Source organism: Pseudophryne corroboree (assembly GCF_028390025.1).
Source record: "Pseudophryne corroboree isolate aPseCor3 chromosome 3 unlocalized genomic scaffold, aPseCor3.hap2 SUPER_3_unloc_26, whole genome shotgun sequence".
Classification (NCBI taxonomy): Eukaryota; Metazoa; Chordata; class Amphibia; order Anura; family Myobatrachidae; genus Pseudophryne; species Pseudophryne corroboree.
In genome coordinates, this window is record NW_026967515.1 from 98567 (window position 1) to 110073 (window position 11507).

Genomic DNA, 11507 nt, shown 5'->3' on the forward strand with positions numbered 1-11507 from the left:
TCAGATCCTCATCTGAGGAACATAGCCAGACTCCAGCACTTATTTCCCTCAAAAGATCTACCTACAGTCATACATTCACTTGTATCATCACGCAGTGACTACTGCAATGTCCTCTACCTGGGTCTCCCAGCAAAAGAATTGCACCGCTTGTAGCCTGTACAGAATGCAGCAGCCAGTCTGTTACCTAACCAGCCCGTTCCTGCCACATAACACCCATTCTCTGCTCCCTTCACCGGCTGCCTGTAAGATGGTGACTGTTACATAATCTTACTGACTCTCCCAGCCCTACATGACCAGGGTCCATGGTACCAGAAGCAGCTTCTGCCTCCTTACTGACTTACTGTAGGCCCCTATTACACAATCTTACTGACTCTCCCAGCCCTACATGATCAGGGTCCAAGGTACCAGAAGCGGCGCCCTGTTTGGTTCCATCTGCAGATGAAGGACTGTTACCAGCAGTATCATAATTCCCCAAGCAGTGCTGAGATGTCGGGTGAGACAGGGCGGATGGCTGCAGTGCGGTACCAGGGGCTGCTGGAGGCAGTGTCTATGTGGGTAATCATGTCCCCAAGAAGCGGTAAGGTGTGAGAGTGGGTGGCAGTAGTGGGGGGTAGACGGGACAGGTGGCAGGATGGGGAGGCGGGGCATGTGCCAGTAGTGGGGGGGAGATGGGGCAGGTGGCAGTAGTGGGGGGAGATGGGGCGGGTGGCAGTACGGGGAGATGGGGTGTGTGGCAGTAGTGTGGGGAGACGGCGCAGGTGGCAGTAGTGGTGGGAGATGGCATCTGGCTGCAGTGCGGTCCAGGGGCTGCTGGAGGCAGTGTCTATGTGGGTAATCATGTCCCAAAAAAGCGCTAAGGTGTCGGAGACAGCAGGTGGCAGTAGTGAGGGGATACAGGGCGGATGGCAGTAGTGGGGCGAGGGTATTGGCAGTAGTGTGGGAAGATGGAGCAATGGCAGTAGTGGGAGGAGACAGGGAAGGTGGCAGTAGTGGGGGAGATGGTGGTGTCAGTACTGGGAGGAGACAGGGCGAGTGGGAGGAGACAGGGCGGGTGGCAGCAGTGGGGGGAAACAGGGTGGTGGCAGTAGTGGGGGGAGACTGGGTGGGTGGCAGTAGTGGGGGAGACAGGGTGGTGGCAGTAGTGGGGGGAGACTGGGCGGTGGCAGTAGTGGGGGGGAGACAGAGCGGGTGGCAGTTGTGGGGGGAGACAGGGTGGGTGGCAGTACTGGGGGGGAGACAGGGAAGATGGCTGCAGTGCAGTACCAGGGGCTGCTGGAGGCAGTAAAGAGGTGTATGGGTCCTGCACAGAACCAGTTGATAATTAGACTTAATGATGCTTATGCTTCCTTATTTCTAATGAATCCCTTGTATGTGTTACTGTTATTTGCTGTGTCAGCCTTTGTGTGTTCTGTGTAATAATCCTGAAAGTAGTGCTGCTACCGATCTCATCATTTGTAGTAACTTGGAAAAGATGAGATATGAGGTGCACTCTGGAAGCTTATAGGGGGTTAATCAGAGATGAACGCAGATGAGACATCACGCAGCCTCCCAGAAAATGGTCCTGGCCCGCCCGTGTTTACCCCTCAGGGATGTGATCGCAATGTGTGTGTCCGCACGGCCGCTGCGCATGTATATATTGCCACCACCACCAAACTGCTGTGGGATGCTATTGCGGCTGTGTCTGAATGACCCCCATAGGCTGTTGTGCAGAGTAAAGTATTTTTTAAGTTTAAAATACAGAGAAAAATCTGTTCCGTTGAGTCTTTTTATGTGTCTATTATCTTATTATCATATAATTGTCTCTATGGTGACAGAAACAATTTCCTGTTAATGTGTCATTGTATTGTTACTTTTGTGTCCACATAATATCAGTGTTGCTGTGTATAAATATCCCATCTGGTGTGTAAAGGTGAGTACACACGCTGCCATTGTGACTGTGCGATTTCCCTTGAACCACCAATAGTGACTGTATGTACTTGTGATTGTGGCTATGGCCCTCATTCCGAGTCGTTTGCCCGGTAAATTTCATCACATCGCAGCGATTTTCCGCTTAGTGCGCATGCGCAATGTCCGCACTGCGACTGCGCCAAGTAAATTTGCTATGAAGATAGTATTTTTACTCACGGCTTTTTCTTCGCTCCGGCGATCGTAGTGCGATTGACAGGAAATGGGTGTAACTGGGCGGAAACACGGCGTTTTATGGGCGTGTGAATGAAAACGCTACCGTTTCCGGGAAAAACGCAGGAGTGTCTGGGCGAACGCTGGGTGTGTTTGTAACGTTAAACCAGGAACGACAAGCACTGAACTGATTGCAGATGCCGAGTAAGTCTGAAGCTACTCTGAAACTGCTAAGTAGTTTGGAATCGCAATATTGCGAATACATCGGTCGCAATTTTAAGAAGCTAAAATACAATCCCAGTAGGCGTAGGCTTAGCCTGAGCAACTCTGCTAAAATCGCCTTGCGAGCGAACAACTCGGAATGAGGGCCTATGTCTTAGTGTGACAGCTCATGTGAATAGTGGGGTGTATATAGATATCTTTTAAAAAAATAAATGATGTCTGTTCAAAGGTTCAGTTTTTGTATTTTTTACTTGTAGGTGAATTAGGGTTGTATTGTCGAAGTCAAAAATATTACATACACACCACATGCAAACACCAAACAGTGGCCACTGTGTGTGCGTAGTCACCATGCGTGCACATCCACGCACGCTACGTACACTGGTTCACGTATTGACACGTGGTATGAGTATATACGGTAGCATACGCATTCGCACAGAAAAGCCACAAAGACATATTCAATATTCTATTTATATAGTGCATATTTTACACATAGTCTCCACACACATTTCCAGCAAGTTACATATACTCAAAGGGTAGAATAGCAGAGTCATTCAGGATGTGAGGGGATGGAGTAAGGTTAGGACTTAGTGTTTGGTATACAGAAGTGTAATATCTTGAGACCTATATTCTGGTTGCTATGTGCAGTTTATAGCATGTTTCTGCACATATATAATGATAGAACAGCAGAGTTATTCAGGGTTACAGGATGTGAGGGGATGGAGTAAGGTTAGGACTTAGTGTTTGGTAACCAGAAGTGCAATATCTTGAGACCTATATTCTGGTTGCTATGTGCAGTTTACAGCATGTTTCTGCACATATATAAGGATAGAACAGCAGAGTTATTCAGGGTTACAGGATGTGAGGGGATGGAGTAAGGTTAGGACTTAGTGTTTGGTATACAGAAGTGCAATATCTTGAGACCTATATTCTGGTTGCTATGTGCAGTTTATAGCATGTTTCTGCACATATATAATGATAGAACAGCAGAGTTATTCAGGGATACAGGATGTGAGGGGATGGAGTAAGGTTAGGACTTAGTGTTTGGTATACAGAAGTGCAATATCTTGAGACCTATATTCTGGTTGCTATGTGCAGTATATAGCATGTTTCTGCACATATATAAGGATAGAACAGCAGAGTTATTCAGGGTTACAGGATGTGAGGGGATGGAGCAAGGTTAGGACTTAGTGTTTGGTAACCAGAAGTGCAATATCTTGAGACCTATATTCTGGTTGCTATGTGCAGTTTACAGCATGTTTCTGCACATATATAAGGATAGAACAGCAGAGTTATTCAGGGTTACAGGATGTGAGGGGATGGAGTAAGGTTAGGACTTAGTGTTTGGTATACAGAAGTGCAATATCTTGAGACCTATATTCTGGTTGCTATGTGCAGTTTATAGCATGTTTCTGCACATATATAATGATAGAACAGCAGAGTTATTCAGGGATACAGGATGTGAGGGGATGGAGTAAGGTTAGGACTTAGTGTTTGGTATACAGAAGTGCAATATCTTGAGACCTATATTCTGGTTGCTATGTGCAGTATATAGCATGTTTCTGCACATATATAAGGATAGAACAGCAGAGTTATTCAGGGTTACAGGATGTGAGGGGATGGAGTGAGGTTAGGACTTAGTGTTTGGTATACAGAAGTGCAATATCTTGAGACCTATATTCTGGTTGCTATTTGCAGTTTATAGCATGTTTCTGCACATATATAAGGATAGAACAGCAGAGTTATTGAGGGTTACAGGATGTGAGGGGATGGAGTAAGGTTAGGACTTAGTGTTTTGTATCCAGAAGTGCAATATCTTGAGACCTATATTCTGGTTGCTATTTGCAGTATATAGCATGTTTCTGCACATATGTAAGGATAGAACAGCAGAGTTATTCAGGGTTACAGGATGTGAGGGGATGGAGTAAGGTTAGGACTTAGTGTTTGGTAACCAGAAGTGCAATATCTTGAGACCTATATTCTGGTTGCGATGTGCAGTTTATAGCATGTTTCTGCACATATATAAGGATAGAACAGCAGAGTTATTCAGGGATACAGGATGTGAGGGGATGGAGTAAGGTTAGGACTTAGTGTTTGGTAACCAGAAGTGCAATATCTTGAGACATATATTCTGGTTGCTATGTGCAGTTTATAGCATGTTTCTGCACATATATAAGGATAGAACAGCAGAGTTATTCAGGGTTACAGGATGTAAGGGGATGGAGTAAGGTTAGGACTTAGTGTTTGGTATACAGAAGTGCAATATCTTGAGACCTATATTCTGGTTGCTATTTGCAGTTTATAGCATGTTTCTGCACATATATAAGGATAGAACAGCAGAGTTATTCAGGGTTACAGGATGTGAGGGGATGGAGTAAGGTTAGGACTTAGTGTTTGGTAACCAGAAGTGCAATATCTTGAGACCTATATTCTGGTTGCTATTTGCAGTTTATAGCATGTTTCTGCACATATATAAGGATAGACAGCAGAGTTATTCAGGGTTACAGGATGTGAGGGGATGGAGTAAGGTTAGGACTTAGTGTTTGGTAACCAGAAGTGCAATATCTTGAGACCTATATTCTGGTTGCTATTTGCAGTTTATAGCATGTTTCTGCACATATATAAGGATAGAACAGCAGAGTTATTCAGGGTTACAGGATGTGAGGGGATGGAGTAAGGTTAGGACATAGTGCTTGGTATCCAGAAGTGCAATATCTTGAGACCTATATTCTGGTTGCTATGTGCAGTTTATAGCATGTTTCTGCACATATATAAGGATAGAACAGCAGAGTTATTCAGGGTTACAGGATGTGAGGGGATGGAGTAAGGTTAGGACTTAGTGTTTGGTATCCAGAAGTGCAATATCTTGAGACCTATATTCTGGTTGCTATGTGCAGTTTATAGCATGTTTCTGCACATATATAAGTATAGAACAGCAGAGTTATTCAGGGTTACAGGATGTGAGGGGATGGAGTAAGGTTAGGACTTAGTGTTTGGTATACAGAAGTGCAATATCTTGAGACCTATATTCTGGTTGCTATTTGCAGTTTATAGCATGTTTCTGCACATATATAAGGATAGAACAGCAGAGTTATTCAGGGTTACAGGATGTGAGGGGATGGAGTAAGGTTAGGACTTAGTGTTTGGTAACCAGAAGTGCAATATATTGAGACCTATATTCTGGTTGCTATGTGCAGTTTATAGCATGTTTCTGCACATATTTAAGGATAGAACAGCAGAGTTATTCAGGGTTACAGGATGTGAGGGGATGGAGCAAGGTTAGGACTTAGTGTTTGGTAACCAGAAGTGCAATATCTTGAGACCTATATTCTGGTTGCTAATTGCAGTTTATAGCATGTTTCTGCACATATATAAGGATAGAACAGCAGAGTTATTCAGGGTTACAGGATGTGAGGGGATGGAGCAAGGTTAGGACTTAGTGTTTGGTAACCAGAAGTGCAATATCTTGAGACCTATATTCTGGTTGCTATGTGCAGTTTACAGCATGTTTCTGCACATATATAAAGATAGAACAGCAGAGTTATTCAGGGTTACAGGATGTGAGGGGATGGAGTAAGGTTAGGACTTAGTGTTTGGTAACCAGAAGTGCAATATCTTGAGACCTATATTCTGGTTGCTATGTGCAGTTTATAGCATGCTTCTGGCACATATATAAGGATAGAACAGCAGAGTTATTCAGGGTTACAGGATGTGAGGGGATGGAGTAAGGTTAGGACTTAGTGTTTGGTAACCAGAAGTGCAATATCTTGAGACCTATATTCTGGTTGCTATTTGCAGTATATATCATGTTTCTGCACATATATAAGTATAGAACAGCAGAGTTATTCAGGGTTACAGGATGTGAGGGGATGGAGTAAGGGTAGGACTTAGTGTTTGGTATACAGAAGTGCAATATCTTGAGACCTATATTCTGGTTGCTATGTGCAGTTTATAGCATGTTTCTGCACATATATAAGGATAGAACAGCAGAGTTATTCAGGGTTACAGGATGTGAGGGGATGGAGTAAGGTTAGGACTTAGTGTTTGGTAACCAGAAGTGCAATATCTTGAGACCTATATTCTGGTTGCTATTTGCAGTATATATCATGTTTCTGCACATATATAAGTATAGAACAGCAGAGTTATTCAGGGTTACAGGATGTGAGGGGATGGAGTAAGGGTAGGACTTAGTGTTTGGTATACAGAAGTGCAATATCTTGAGACCTATATTCTGGTTGCTATGTGCAGTTTACAGCATGTTTCTGCACATATATAAGGATAGAACAGCAGAGTTATTCAGGGTTACAGGATGTGAGGGGATGGAGTAAGGTTAGGACTTAGTGTTTGGTAACCAGAAGTGCAATATCTTGAGACCTATATTCTGGTTGCTATTTGCAGTGTATAGCATGTTTCTGCACATATATAAGGATAGAACAGCAGAGTTATTCAGGGTTACAGGATGTGAGGGGATGGAGTAAGGTTAGGACTTAGTGTTTGGTATACAGAAGTGCAATATCTTGAGACCTATATTCTGGTTGCTATGTGCAGTTTATAGCATGCTTCTGCACATATATAAGGATAGAACAGCAGAGTTATTCAGAGTTACAGGATGTGAGGGGATGGAGTAAGGTTAGGACTTAGTGTTTGGTAACCAGAAGTGCAATATCTTGAGACCTATATTCTGGTTGCTATTTGCAGTATATATCATGTTTCTGCACATATATAAGTATAGAACAGCAGAGTTATTCAGGGTTACAGGATGTGAGGGGATGGAGTAAGGTTAGGACTTAGTGTTTGGTATACAGAAGTGCAATATCTTGAGACCTATATTCTGGTTGCTATTTGCAGTTTATAGCATGTTTCTGCACATATATAAGGATAGAACAGCAGAGTTATTCAGGGTTACAGGATGTGAGGGGATGGAGTAAGGTTAGGACTTAGTGTTTGGTAACCAGAAGTGCAATATATTGAGACCTATATTCTGGTTGCTATGTGCAGTTTATAGCATGTTTCTGCACATATATAAGGATAGAACAGCAGAGTTATTCAGGGTTACAGGATGTGAGGGGATGGAGCAAGGTTAGGACTTAGTGTTTGGTAACCAGAAGTGCAATATCTTGAGACCTATATTCTGGTTGCTAATTGCAGTTTATAGCATGTTTCTGCACATATATAAGGATAGAACAGCAGAGTTATTCAGGGTTACAGGATGTGAGGGGATGGAGCAAGGTTAGGACTTAGTGTTTGGTAACCAGAAGTGCAATATCTTGAGACCTATATTCTGGTTGCTATGTGCAGTTTACAGCATGTTTCTGCACATATATAAAGATAGAACAGCAGAGTTATTCAGGGTTACAGGATGTGAGGGGATGGAGTAAGGTTAGGACTTAGTGTTTGGTAACCAGAAGTGCAATATCTTGAGACCTATATTCTGGTTGCTATGTGCAGTTTATAGCATGCTTCTGGCACATATATAAGGATAGAACAGCAGAGTTATTCAGGGTTACAGGATGTGAGGGGATGGAGTAAGGTTAGGACTTAGTGTTTGGTAACCAGAAGTGCAATATCTTGAGACCTATATTCTGGTTGCTATGTGCAGTTTATAGCATGTTTCTGCACATATATAAGTATAGAACAGCAGAGTTATTCAGGGTTACAGGATGTGAGGGGATGGAGTAAGGTTAGGACTTAGTGTTTGGTATACAGAAGTGCAATATCTTGATTCCTATATTCTGGTTGCTAATTGCAGTTTATAGCATGTTTCTGCACATATATAAGGATAGAACAGCAGAGTTATTCAGGGTTACAGGATGTGAGGGGATGGAGCAAGGTTAGGACTTAGTGTTTGGTAACCAGAAGTGCAATATCTTGAGACCTATATTCTGGTTGCTATGTGCAGTTTACAGCATGTTTCTGCACATATATAAAGATAGAACAGCAGAGTTATTCAGGGTTACAGGATGTGAGGGGATGGAGTAAGGTTAGGACTTAGTGTTTGGTAACCAGAAGTGCAATATCTTGAGACCTATATTCTGGTTGCTATGTGCAGTTTATAGCATGCTTCTGGCACATATATAAGGATAGAACAGCAGAGTTATTCAGGGTTACAGGATGTGAGGGGATGGAGTAAGGTTAGGACTTAGTGTTTGGTAACCAGAAGTGCAATATCTTGAGACCTATATTCTGGTTGCTATGTGCAGTTTATAGCATGTTTCTGCACATATATAAGTATAGAACAGCAGAGTTATTCAGGGTTACAGGATGTGAGGGGATGGAGTAAGGTTAGGACTTAGTGTTTGGTATACAGAAGTGCAATATCTTGATTCCTATATTCTGGTTGCTATTTGCAGTTTATAGCATGTTTCTGCACATATATAAGGATAGAACAGCAGAGTTATTCAGGGTTACAGGATGTGAGGGGATGGAGTAAGGTTAGGACTTAGTGCTTGGTAACCAGAAGTGCAATATCTTGAGACCTATATTCTGGTTGCTATGTGCAGTTTATAGCATGTTTCTGCACATATATAAGGATAGAACAGCAGAGTTATTCAGGGTTACAGGATGTGAGGGGATGGAGTAAGGTTAGGACTTAGTGTTTGGTAACCAGAAGTGCAATATCTTGAGACCTATATTCTGGTTGCTATGTGCAGTTTATAGCATGTTTCTGCACATATATAAGGATAGAACAGCAGAGTTATTCAGGGTTACAGGATGTGAGGGGATGGAGTAAGGTTAGGACTTAGTGTTTGGTATACAGAAGTGCAATATCTTGAGACCTATATTCTGGTTGCTATGTGCAGTTTATAGCATGCTTCTGCACATATATAAGGATAGAACAGCAGAGTTATTCAGGGTTACAGGATGTGAGGGGATGGAGTAAGGTTAGGACTTAGTGTTTGGTAACCAGAAGTGCAATATCTTGAGACCTATATTCTGGTTGCTATTTGCAGTATATATCATGTTTCTGCACATATATAAGTATAGAACAGCAGAGTTATTCAGGGTTACAGGATGTGAGGGGATGGAGTAAGGGTAGGACTTAGTGTTTGGTATACAGAAGTGCAATATCTTGAGACCTATATTCTGGTTGCTATGTGCAGTTTACAGCATGTTTCTGCACATATATAAGGATAGAACAGCAGAGTTATTCAGGGTTACAGGATGTGAGGGGATGGAGTAAGGTTAGGACTTAGTGTTTGGTAACCAGAAGTGCAATATCTTGAGACCTATATTCTGGTTGCTATTTGCAGTGTATAGCATGTTTCTGCACATATATAAGGATAGAACAGCAGAGTTATTCAGGGTTACAGGATGTGAGGGGATGGAGTAAGGTTAGGACTTAGTGTTTGGTAACCAGAAGTGCAATATCTTGAGACCTATATTCTGGTTGCTATTTGCAGTTTATAGCATGTTTCTGCACATATATAAGGATAGAACAGCAGAGTTATTCAGGGTTACAGGATGTGAGGGGATGGAGTAAGGTTAGGACTTAGTGTTTGGTAACCAGAAGTGCAATATATTGAGACCTATATTCTGGTTGCTATGTGCAGTTTATAGCATGTTTCTGCACATATATAAGGATAGAACAGCAGAGTTATTCAGGGTTACAGGATGTGAGGGGATGGAGCAAGGTTAGGACTTAGTGTTTGGTAACCAGAAGTGCAATATCTTGAGACCTATATTCTGGTTGCTATTTGCAGTTTATAGCATGTTTCTGCACATATATAAGGATAGAACAGCAGAGTTATTCAGGGTTACAGGATGTGAGGGGATGGAGCAAGGTTAGGACTTAGTGTTTGGTAACCAGAAGTGCAATATCTTGAGACCTATATTCTGGTTGCTATGTGCAGTTTACAGCATGTTTCTGCACATATATAAGGATAGAACAGCAGAGTTATTCAGGGTTACAGGATGTGAGGGGATGGAGTAAGGTTAGGACTTAGTGTTTGGTAACCAGAAGTGCAATATCTTGAGACCTATATTCTGGTTGCTAATTGCAGTTTATAGCATGTTTCTGCACATATATAAGGATAGAACAGCAGAGTTATTCAGGGTTACAGGATGTGAGGGGATGGAGCAAGGTTAGGACTTAGTGTTTGGTATCTAGAAGTGCAATATCTTGAGACCTATATTCTGGTTGCTATTTGCAGTTTATAGCATGTTTCTGCACATATATAAGGATAGAACAGCAGAGTTATTCAGGGTTACAGGATGTGAGGGGATGGAGTAAGGTTAGGACTTAGTGTTTGGTATCCAGAAGTGCAATATCTTGAGACCTATATTCTGGTTGCTATGTGCAGTTTATAGCATGGTTCTGCACATATATAAGGATAGAACAGCAGAGTTATTCAGGGTTACAGGATGTGAGGGGATGGAGTAAGGTTAGGACTTAGTGCTTGGTATCCAGAAGTGCAATATCTTGAGACCTATATTCTGGTTGCTATGTGCAGTATATAGCATGTTTCTGCACATATATAAGGATAGAACAGCAGAGTTATTCAGGGTTACAGGATGTGAGGGGATGGAGTAAGGTTAGGACTTAGTGTTTGGTAACCAGAAGTGCAATATCTTGAGACCTATATTCTGGTTGCTATGTGCAGTTTATAGCATGTTTCTGCACATATATAAGGATAGAACAGCAGAGTTATTCAGGGTTACAGGATGTGAGGGGATGGAGTAAGGTTAGGACTTAGTGTTTGGTATCCAGAAGTGCAATATCTTGAGACCTATATTCTGGTTGCTATTTGCAGTTTATAGCATGTTTCTGCACATATATAAGGATAGAACAGCAGAGTTATTCAGGGTTACAGGATGTGAGGGGATGGAGTAAGGTTAGGACTTAGTGTTTGGTAACCAGAAGTGCAATATCTTGAGACCTATATTCTGGTTGCTATGTGCAGTGTATAGCATGTTTCTGCACATATATAAGGATAGAACAGCAGAGTTATTCAGGGTTACAGGATGTGAGGGGATGGAGTAAGGTTAGGACTTAGTGTTTGGTAACCAGAAGTGCAATATCTTGAGACCTATATTCTGGTTGCTATTTGCAGTTTATAGCATGTTTCTGCACATATATAAGGATAGAACAGCAGAGTTATTCAGGGTTACAGGATGTGAGGGGATGGAGTAAGGTTAGGACTTAGTGTTTGGTAACCAGAAGTGCAATATCT